General features: G+C 44.3%; 1 long non-coding RNA gene across 1 annotated transcript in view; it reads right to left on the bottom strand.

Annotated features, from left to right (window-relative positions):
• Nucleotides 1–1,130: 1,130 nt before the first annotated feature.
• Nucleotides 1,131–11,798, bottom strand: part of LOC118975348 (uncharacterized) — a 15,280-nt gene continuing 4,612 nt past the window's right edge. Inside the window, exons 2-3 of the long non-coding RNA XR_005064036.1 lie at nt 1,758–1,949; nt 1,131–1,243 (exon numbers count right to left, since the gene is read on the bottom strand). This is a non-coding gene — a long non-coding RNA (uncharacterized LOC118975348). The remainder of the gene's footprint in view (nt 1,244–1,757; nt 1,950–11,798) is intronic.

The following is an 11,798-nucleotide window of genomic DNA, read 5'->3' as shown; positions in this document are numbered from 1 at the left end:
CTAATCATTGAAGAAGCTATTTTCCCCACTTTAAAAAGAGAGTCTGGGGAAATGGCTATAAAGATGGATTGGAGCCAAATATTCAAACTTTGCCCTGTCCTGGCTCGGGTGCACTTTACTCTCCTGCACTGAGTGCCAGAGCTCAGCACAGAAGCCTCGATGGTTATCCGAGGCGCCATTCACCCTTACTTTGCATACTTGGCGTTTAAACAAATGAACACTGCCTGGGCTGTGTGTGACAGCAGCCCTCCTCTGCAGACCGACCGTGTGCAGAACGTCGGAGACGAGCTCCAGCACCGACTAGTCTGTGCCTGACACTCCTCCAAAGGCACACGGTGCTCGGTTACAAGTAAAATGTTCCATGAAAATGTCTCTGGGACCCGTCACCTTCAATACATTCAGACAGCGTTTAGTACCTGACTTCTGCTATTAAACAGCTCCTGGGGGAAGGTCCCAGAAAAGACATGGAATGCCTACATCACTGTACCCCTTTGAAGGCATGCGCCCTCCTCACCGCCATCACCTCCGACGCGAGGCCCAGAATGGGCACAGGAGTGAGGGCCCCAGGATCGACCCTCACCTTCTTCACACCAGTCTCTTCTGGCTGACCCCGAGAGGCCCCTTCCCTGGGCTTCCGCCAACTGTCCCTCATAAAGGAGCTTCACGGGGATGCACAGCCAGGGGGCACCTCTATGCCCATGGACGCCTCTGATCCCATGCTACCGGAAGCTGTGTCCGAGGGATTTCCTCAGTGTCTTCACCCATAAAGCTCCGGTTCTGCAGAACAGGCCCAGTGCTCACAGGACCCCAGACATATCAAGGTCTGTTCTGTGACGGGAGGCTGAGCCCAAAAAAGTCCAGTGAAAAGAGTTGTCTCTTGAACAGAGAATATGCATGAACGGTGTGGTTGTGAAGATATTCAAGTGTTTGTAAGCTATTTTTTTTAAGCTAATAAGGTTTTTTATAACAAAAAATAAGCCATCAGAAAAGTTATGTCTGTCTTGTATAATAAGAAGAAGGGAAGAAAAAAATTTTTTACAATACTGTTTTTATTTAGCAGTCATGTTCTAGTTGATTCCACGTACATGGGTTTTTTTATATATGTACAAGCTATTTTTTCATGTGCACAAATAAAAATGCAGAAACAAGGAAATGAAGTCAGGAGTGAGTTTTGTACAGAAAAAGGACTCTGTAGTCTCAATCAAGGATCTCAAATTGGGGTTAATGTCTCAAAAAGCCATACCTGCACAAAAAAGTGTGAGAAAACACCACGGAGTCATAATTCGGATTTGGGGCACTGGTCACAGCATGAGAAGATGAACAGACAAGTGGCTGAACCCCTGATCGAACCTCAAACAAGAGGTTGGAGGGTGTCTCGGGGGGATTCAGACAAGCACTTTTCTCCGTTATTTGGGTGAACCTTACTCAAAGTCTGTGTTAGCAGATATGCCTTTCAGAATAAGAATAATTTCAGGGACCATCAAAAACATAATTTACCTGGATTTCCACAAACAAGGTATGACCGTGAAGCGTGCAGCCCTACCTCTGTGGACAAGAGGAGGGCAAGGCCTTCACCATGATGCGGGTAAGTTGCTCTCCTCCAGCCTTACTTCTTTGCCTCTGGCATAATGCACAATTTACTATTTTGAGGAATTATGGGGTCTGTCTTGTACTACGCATCAGAACAAGGCAGCTGAGAGTTTGGGGGAAATTATCATAGAAAAGAGGGACAGGTTGTCACAAAGTACACATTTTACCTCCAGGAAAGAAAGGGCTCAGAGTCTGCCCATCAGAGCCAGTCAGAGAAGCTGAACTCCAGAAGCTCCAGGAAAGAAAAGTAACCACCCAACATCTTTCTTGCTGAAGTGCAGGTGGCTTTGGTTTGATTGACAACTGTCTTGCTTGCTTATCTATATTCCACTTCATTTCACAAAGGATTTGAGATGGCTCTGAAAAAACACACAGAAACATAAAGATTTGGTGAAGTCATGGCAAAGGAAAAATAGAGCTACATAAATCAAAGTTGAGAGGAAAGATTAACAGAGAGAAATATATGACATGCAGTGCTCAACAACTAGAATGGACAGATCATCAGACATCGTGGTTTCTTCCAATCAAGTCGGGCAGAGAAAGGTGAGACCCATTCAACATCGTCTCCATAGCATTTAAAGTGCAGAAAATGTGCTGAGAAAATGACTTTTGCGGGGAAGGGCCTTGGACTATGACGGAGACAGAGAAAACATATATACGTATATACACACACAACATTATCTTTCAACCACGGACAGTTTTACCCTCCAGGTAACATTGGCAATGTCTGAAGACATCTTTGGTGGTCACAGTGACAGGGAGAAGGGTGGTGACGACACCGAGGGCCTAGTGATGGGAGCCAGGGGTGCTGCTAAGCCTCCTGCAATGACCACGCAGGACAGCCCAGCTGCAAAAAGAGGGATCTTGCTCACAGCAGAGCCAAGGCTGAGAAACTCGGACCTGAAGATGCAGAGAGCAAACAGAAAACAGAGAGCAAGTATGAGGCAGATCGGCATTAACTGGCCTGGGAGGATCTCCAAGACATAATACTAATGGGAAAAAATCAATATTCCGAAAAATAAATACATCTCGATGGCACTGCTAGCAAAACAGGATCAAGATATGTTCCTAGATGTGTCCATATTGGCATGGGATACAAAGACAGCCATCTGTAGGAGAGAAATGGGATTGGGGGAGATGAAGGGCCCTCCCCCGAACAGGCACGCAGAGACTAGCACTTCAGCGTATGAGCTTTGAGGGGACACAGGTCGGCACATAACATCTGTCATTACTGTAAACACTCAAAGGTAGGGCAGGTTGAACAGAACACATAGTATTAAAAGGGCCCCAAACTAGAACCAAAATTAAACTCCAAGAATATTAGGAAGGCATGAAGTATAACTTCTGCATCTTATGATACACAGCCACCACCATACCAGAGGCTGTGTTGCCCACAAACTAGAGATGCATGGAGGAGAGAAATCATGAGCTGAGTCATGAAATTCAGACACTGATAATATATATGTATGCATACATAATATATAGCCTCATAAGTATGTACAAACACATGTGCATGCATATACACAAAGAGGTGTGTAAACATTGTATATAACATATAACACATTAACCTGGCATGTATATATGTATTATATATAACCCATACATAATCTATATACATGAATAATACATGACAAAAATTTTTGATAAATATAACATATAACTATATATAATTCATAAATCATATATAAATACATATGTAGTATCTATTTATTCTAACAACATTTATTAGCATACCACAATGTGCACCAAAGCCCTGTGATTTGTACGAGCATGTTTTCCGTCTACAATGTGAATCTAAATATACCTCTTACACCCTGGCTGGTGTAGCTCACTGGATTGAGCGCTGGCCTGCGAACCACACGATCGTGGTTCAATTCCCGGTCAGGGCACATGCCTGGGTTGCAGGCCAGTTCCCGGCAGGGGACGAATGAGAGGCAACCATACATTGATATTCTTCTCTCTCTCTCTCTCTCTCCTTCCCTTCCCCTCTAAGATAAATAAATAAAATCTAAAAAAAAAAATAAAAATGAAAATAAAAATAAATAAATAAATATTCCTCTTACAAATGAATGCAAAAAGTTAAGATTAGATAAACAGACCAAAAAATAATTTTTTCAAGCCTAGATCTTCTTAGATTAGCCAATACAGCAAATTAAACAGACCTGCCCCTTCTCAAAACGCCCATGCCAATGGAACAGAATAAATATTTCATCGGCCCTGGCTGATGTGGCTCAGTGGATTGAATGTTGGCCTGGGCACCGAAGGGTGGCTTGTTTAATTCCCAGTCAGGGCTCATGCCTGGGCTGCAGGCCAGGTCCCCATGTGGGGGGCATGCGAGAGGCAACCAATCGATGTATCTCTTGCACTCATGTCTCTCTCCCTCTCTTTCTCCCTCTCTTTCTCCCGCCCTTCCCTTTTCTCTAAAAATAAATAAATAAAATCTTAAAAAATATACTTCACGAACAGGACCAGAGTGATTTATGAGAGGAGATACTGTGTGCTTTATGGGACCACATTTTTAGGTTATCAGCCCCCTTTACCTCCACACCGTACAGAGCGAGACAGACAACCTGGCCTGGAAAAAGTTCCTTTCTCACCTAGGTGTCGATCGTATTTATTATAAATTTTAAAATGGGCTTCCTTGTACAGTAGCCCAAATCTTTCAGAAAAGGACAGAGGTCACTATGTATTGTTACACCCCTGTATTAACCAGCTCAGGCCACCAGAACAAAACGCCATGGACTGGGGCTTCAACGACAAAGCCTGAGGTCCACACAGTCTGGAGGCTAGAAGCCCAAGGTCAGCCTGCCACCACCGTCAGCGTCTGGTGAGGGCTCTCTTCCTGGGGTGCAGATGGACCCCTTCTGGCTGTGGGTCCACAAGGCAGAGAGAGAGCGCTCTCGGGTCTCCTTCTTTTCTCGTAAGGGCACTAATCCCGTCCTCAATCCCACAGCCTCAGGCCCTCACTTATAGTCAAGTTCCTCCCCAGGCCCCAGGTCCGAGTATTGTACCATTGCCCTCTTCCTTGGAATATCTGTCTCCAGTTTTCTCCACTTGTCCACACCTTACCTATTCTTCGAAACATATCCACCCAAATGTCATCTCTTTCTTAAAGCTATTTTGCCCTGTACACCCATCCCCCACCCAGACGTGCACACAGCGTCAAGGCCTGTTGACATATTTGTTACTCTTCTTATCCGCGTTCATGGTTATGTGTGTGACGCAGTATCATAAATCACACCAGGGAATAATTATCTGTGTTATCTTTGACCAGCCCAGCCCTTGGGAGACCATAATTAACAGTAGTTCAATAAAAGTAGCTCTAAAAATAAAACAAGGGGAAACCGCTCACAGTTTATGTTTGTGTTTTATTGAGAGATTTTTAGCAGAGCATCTAGAATGAGTCTATGGCCACAGTAAGGACAGAACATTTAGGGAAGAGCAAGAAGACTCAATGCATAGACAGAAAAGAACTGGAAGAAGTAAACACAGTAGAAATCATTATCACATTTTGCTGAGCTCAGTAACCAATTGCTCTCCATTTTTTTTCCTTGGGTAGCATTGTATGGAATCTCCAGGTAACTACCTTAAAAACAGTGAAAGTTATTTAGATTTAGAATATGAGAACCAAGGAGGAGAGTGCCAGAAAGCCGAAGCGACAGGGAGACCATGGGAGGCAGGCAGACGGAGGGAGGGACGCCTTAGCCAGGAAGCAAGTGGAAGTCCCAGCAGCACCTGCCAACCGGCCACCTAGCAGCAGCACTGCCTCTGACAGCAGCACTTCTGACAGCAGCACTTCTGCTGACAGCAGCCCTTCCCGCAGCCGCAGCCACAGCCACACGAGCCGCAGCCACAGGAGCCACAGCCACAGGAGCGGCGGCAGCAGCAGACCACGGGGACGCTGCAGCAGCCCCCACAGCAGCCACAGCAGCAGGGGCAGCAGCGAGAACAGCAGCCGACCCGGTAGGTTCTGCAGGTGGTGCAGCCACCACAGCCGCCACAGCCACCACAGCCGCCACAGCCGCCACAGCCACCGCCACAGCCACCACAGCCACCACAGCCGCCACCACAGCCACCACAGCCGCCACCACAGCGACCACCACAGCCACAGCACCCCATGGTGTTAGTAGAGAGGACTCAGGAGAGGCGAGCAGGGAGACTCAGGAGGTGAGGGAGGTCTGATGCCCCTCCTGTGGGAGGAGCCCTTTTATACCAGCTCCATGAGCTGAGCCCAGAAGGAATAGTCAGCATCTTGTTTATCCCAGTTCCCATAAAACACCTCACGAGGCCTCTTATGTCTTTCCTTGTTGAAGTCTTTGCTGGGTAATATTGTTAATTTTAACTTTGACTCGACTCTTAAGTCTAAATTTGGATTAGAACACACCTCTGAGAGTTTTGAGCCCTGAGAACTTAAGCATGTACATATGTTTTGCCCCAGAGACTAGAATAATGCCTGGCTCATTGTAAGTATTCAACAGAAGTCTGTTGAGTTAAATAAATATCTAGAATATTTAAGACTAATTCTTATTTTTTTATAGCCATGAAAGTATGAATGTAGAGCCAGGTAAAATCCCTGTGTTTCTGTATATACTATTTAGTCATCATAGCTTAGAAAAAAGATTATTTTCTCTCTCCTGGGGTTCATTATACACCCCTAAATTACTAAAAAAAAAAAGCTCTAGAAAGAAAAAAGAGGTGAAAAAACATTCAAAACACAAAGAGTAAACATCTTTAAATGTGTTTTATATCATATTTTATCTTATCATTAAAAAAACACAGAGATACGCTCTTTCTGGGTCTCGGCTTCTTTGTTCACAAGAATTTTTTGGTTATTAGAAATTCCAAAAGTAGTAATCATGTGATGTCAGGTGCTAAAACTATCATTTTGTGTAGCCGGCTCCTAAGTCAGCTTCCCAGAGTACAGTTTCTGCTTGTTCGTCCCTTCAGTCACTGGAAAAGCAAAAAGGAAGCCTTCGCGGGCAGCTGGCCTCCTCCCGGCCCCTCAGGGTGAAGACCTGGGGCCAGGCCCAGGCCCAGGCCCAGCACGCAGCCAACCCGGGGTCCAGGGAAGGTTTGTTTTAAATGATCCGTTTCCACAATTGTACCTGGTGCCCTCCACCGCCTGCACAGGTAGCTGTGGGAATGATCAGTTGCCCACAGAGGAATGTTCTCGCTTCACTGTCTTGAGAACTCAGGCCAGACCAGCTCCTCCTCGTGGTGCAGATGACTCCCCAGGGTCTCTTGGAACTTGTAGCTTCTGGGTCTGAGACAACGCGGCTTGGACGGGTCTGCTTTTCCCCCAGGGTTGGTGGCCCCGGATTCACACCTGGCACCTCATTTACAGGCTTACCTTTCAAAAGCTGGAGAAGGAAGCCTTGACATGCCCTCCCCTGATCTACTTCTCATCAAACAGAAGGCTGCCGGGTGCTCCTAGCCCTCCATTTCCTTGGCCCAGTGTCCTGGAGATGGTGCCTGGGGCGGGGGCGAGGGGGCGGAGGGGAGAGGGACTCAGGAATGGCTGAGACTGTCCATGTCTGTGACAGCCCACATCTGTGACCCCAGTGCCGTTTTCAGGCCCCTGGCCCGACCGTTTTCCTGCGCTCTGGCAATCATCTCTCTACCTCTGGACTAAGATACAACACACAGCTGTCTCCAGGGAGGCTGGGGTGTTAAAAATAGCAGTGTTACCAGAGCAAAAGCATTCAAGAAGGAAGTAAATTGAAGGTCTTGTGAGAGTCTTTCCTGGAAATTGGGCTAAAATATAAGGGGAGATGGTATATAAGGGCTTCCCCAGCAGAAGGGACATCAGACCTCCCTGACCTCTGGGGTCTCCCTGGGTGTGCAACCCTCCGCAGGCCGAACAGTTTCATGAGGCCATGGATTGCCCACGCAGTGTAAATCTGATTGGGAATGGCGTCTTCTTGACGAGTGGATTGCCTCGGTTGAATCTAAAACCCTACTGTAGTCAGAAAAGATTAATTCCCCCCGGGGTTTTGGCCGACCCCGGGTGTACCCACGGTCTATATATTCTCTGTAACGGGACAGCACGATGCCGCTCCTCAACCTAGACCTTTATTTCTCTGCGAAATGTGGACAAATCCACTTCTGTGGTTATGGCACAGACTGTCCAAAAGTGAGGCAGGTCCCTACAGAAGGAATGATTTGAGATCTATCGAACATTCAAAAAGCAAACAACTGTACTTGAACAATTAAAAAAAACAATAGTTAAATAATTCCCCCCCCTCCAAAAAGAGGAGAGGGTGGACAGATCACTTGTGTAAACAAAAATTGACACCCAGGGTTACAACAGTCCAGAGGACAGTGTGGTCAGTGAGGTGTAATGGGGTATTGTGCGGGGCACCTACGGAGGAATAAAAGGGAGTGGGGAGATTTCAGGAAGAAAAACCTGCGCTGATGGAAATCCTATAGGACTTAGATGCGCACACTCCACTGAGCTAGGTAGTGCTCCTGTGACATCGCCCCTGAGAAGGATTTGGGTCCCCAGAGGCACCCAGCCACGGAGAACAGTGCTCGGGGCAGATGGCAACCTCTCTCCAGGCACGCACACTCCTCCAGGGCTAGGCTCGGGGGTTCCAGGTGAAACGGTGGGGGCATTTGTGGCCATGAGGGGTGCAGGTGCCCGAGTCTCAACTGGCCAAAGACCTCAATGTCTCTCTAGGGGTTCCTATGGGCTGAGTTAAAGCAGTTTAGGGGGAAATCACGGAATTCCTATATTCTCATTAACTCAGCGACATAGTTCGCCCTCATCTAATTCCCTGCAGGTTTTCCAATTCCTACAAGCTCTGTCCAAAAGATCTATTGTCAGGTAATTAGACCTACAACTGTCCCTCAGAGGCCTAAGGAAACACCCAGATGAGAGGAACCTCCCCCCAAACACATGCATCAGAGAGTGCGGAGTGTCCCAGAGTGCGCACTGCAATCGCCACAAACAGAGCATTCAGACAGACTTGCAGAGAGGCGAGCCCTGGGGCTCACATGGCCGCCCCCACCTCCCTCCTGAGCCACTGGCTGTCACTTCACATCCTAGAAACCGACGTGAAACATTGGGAAAGCAAAATGGAACAGAGCATTCTTTCTTTCCTTGGTGAACATTTTTTCTGGTTTTAAAGTAACAGACTTTCATTGTGAGCAGCATTAAAATACATAAAACTGTAACAAAGAAAGTATTGCTTAAAATAACCACTTTCACCATGCTGTTGTGTTCCCTTCCATTGTTTTCCTGTGCTTTTGTTTTTTCCAATATTTTTTTTAATTTTATTTATTTATCTTTAGAGGGGAAGGGAAGGAGAGAGGGAGAGAAATGTCAATGTGTGGTTGCCTCTCGTGCGCCCCCTGCTGGAATTGGCCTGCAACCCAGGCATGTGCCCTGACTGGGAATCAAACCGCAATGCTTTGGCTCGCAGGCTTGGGCTCAATCCACTGAACTACACCAGCCAGGGCCCCAACATTTTTATTTTGGAGAATAACAAACTTGCAGGAAATTCGTAAGGGTATTAAAACAAGTTCCTGTATACCAGTGATTATCTTTTTAACATACTTTTAGTTTTAGTTCTGTGTCTCTCGCAATTTGACAGTAAGCTGCAGAAATGATCCTTCGAACCCCAAAATATTAGCATATATTTTCCCAAAGGGGACATTCTTTTATGGGACCACAATATAATTATCACTCAAGAAACTTAATAGTAACACATGCTGTTATGCACTATACAATCAATTTTCAATGTCTCCAATTATCCAAAAATATCTTGCAATTTACAGCTGCATTTTTAATAGTTCTTTACCCTGGATCTAATCAAAGATGTACTTCAATCAGCAATGGTGATCCACCATTTTAGTTTTGTTCTGGCAACCCGGCAAGTTGTTTTGCAAAGTAACCGCCCTCAGAATGGATGTGTCCCCTTGTCCCCTCATGATCTAAGTCAGGTTCCACACACTTCCAGGGTTATGACACAGGTGACGTTGTGTGTGAGGACAGTGCCTCCCATTGCTCGTCCAGTCTGGGCAGCCGCTCAATGTGGTGCCCACCGCATTTCTCCATCATTAAGCCACTTGTTTCTCTTTTCATAAATGTGGCGCTATTTCCTGTGCATTCATCTGACAAAGGGGAAAGTACTGATTTTTAACATTTAATCATATAAATGGCCCTTAATATTCAATATTTGCCTCTTAGAAACTGTTTGTCATGGCCATATAATAGACAATTATGTGCATAATTTCTATAACTACCTCATATCCACCACTAAGACACCTCAGCAGTTAAACATTTAGCTAGCCACTTGGAAATATAAACTTGGATACCAATCACCACAAAAGGAAAAAATGATTTTTTCTTGTTTTAAAATTTTCATAGATTTATGATTTTAAAAATATTGTATAGAGGTTTCATATGCTTCTAACCCAGTACCCCTCAAAGGTACATCACACCAAATGCCCATAAATTTGGGATGAATTAAGCACTAAAATACAAAAGTAAAACCAGAAAAATAGTATAAAATATGGGAGAATGGTTTTATACTCCTAGAATGTGAAATGCCTTGCTTAATAAGTCACCAAAACCAAAACTCATAATGAAAAAATGTATACATATGACATAAAATATTTAAACTTCTACCAAAAATTCAACATAAAGTTTCAAAATTTTTAAAACTGGGAAAACTATATATGACAAACAAAAGATTAATGTCTTCACATGTAAAAAGTTCTTACCAATTCATACAGAAAAAGATGTGCAAAGAATAGAATCAAGCATTTTCAAAGAAATAGAAACCCAGGCTCCTGGAACAGTGAATAATTTCCAGTTTGGGTTGTGCAATGAATAAGAGGAGCCTTAAATGCCCCGTCACAGGGAGAGAAGGAAGCTGTGAAGAGTAATGGGACCTGATCAGGATGACAATTGGAGCATTAAAAAAAGGATAATAGCTACAATGAAGTGAAACACAAAATACTTTCAAATTTATAGTGTCTAATAACACCAAAGTATAAAATACAAACTTTATTAGTTATCTTTGGAAGATGCCAGGAAATGAAGACATTACTTTGAAACTGGTTTTTAAAAATGGTGGGGAAACAGTCAGGCACCTGCCCTGCCTTTCCTAATGAACTGTGTCTCAAAGCAACCGAAGAGTGGAGGAGGGGACAGCTCTTGCCAGGGAAGTAGCCCAGGTAATGAGGGAGGAGAGTGAGTAGCATCGCATTCTGCAACCCCAGTGAATGAACGAATGCATGCCATGACTAACAATGTTTGGCAAAATTCTCCTGTGAAGCCATCCGGTCCAGGGCTCTTGTTTGTTAGAAGTTGTTTTTTTTTTATTATTATTATTACTGCTTTAGTTTCACTAGGTACAACCTGTCTATTCATACTCTCTGATTCTTCCTCATTTAGTTTTGGAAGACTGTATGTTTCTAAGAATTTGTCCATTTCATCCAGGTTGTCCGATTTGTTGGCATACAGTTGTTCATAATATTTTCTTATAAGCTTTTGTATCTCTTTGGTGTCAGTTGTTACTTCTCCTCTTTCATTTCTGATTTTATTTACTTGGGTCCCCTCTCTTTTTTATCTTGATGAGTCTGGTTCAAGGTTTGTCAACCTTGTTTATCTTTTCAGAGAACCAGATCTTGGATCTATTGATCTTTTGTATCATTTTTTGGACTCTATTTTGTTTATTCCTGCTCTGATTTTCATTATTTCCTTCCTCCTCCTCAGTTTGGGCTTTGTTGGTTGTTCTTTTCCAAGTTCCTTTAAGTGTAAAGTTAGATTGTTTATTTGAGTTTTTTCTTGTTTTTTTGAGATAGGCCGGTCATGCTGTGAACCCCTCTTAGGATGGCTTTCCCAGTGTCCCATGGATTTTGGTTGTTGTGTCCTCATTCTTTTGTTTCAAGGTGTCTTTCGATTTCTTCCTTGATCTCATTGTTGACCTCTTCCTTGTTTCATAGCATGTTACTTGGATTTCGCGTCTTTGTATATTTTTCAGTGTTCGTCCTGTGACTGATTTCTAGTTCCAGAGCATTGTGGTCCGAGAAGATGCTTGATATCTTTTTTTAAATGAGGTAATGGGAGAAATCTGAGCATGACTAATTATTAAAATACATTAAAAATTGTTCTTGCCTTTGAGGCAGAACAGTGTTGTGGTGGCTATTCTTTCATCGAAGTCCTTACCTTTTTGATATACATAATAAAGTATGTATAT

The sequence above is a fragment of the Sturnira hondurensis genome, unplaced genomic scaffold, assembly GCF_014824575.4.
Source record: "Sturnira hondurensis isolate 20B ecotype Veracruz unplaced genomic scaffold, ASM1482457v3 Scaffold0020237, whole genome shotgun sequence".
Classification (NCBI taxonomy): Eukaryota; Metazoa; Chordata; class Mammalia; order Chiroptera; family Phyllostomidae; genus Sturnira; species Sturnira hondurensis.
The sequence above is the reverse complement of the archived record's forward strand: the minus strand, read 5'-3'. Positions and strand labels throughout refer to the sequence as shown.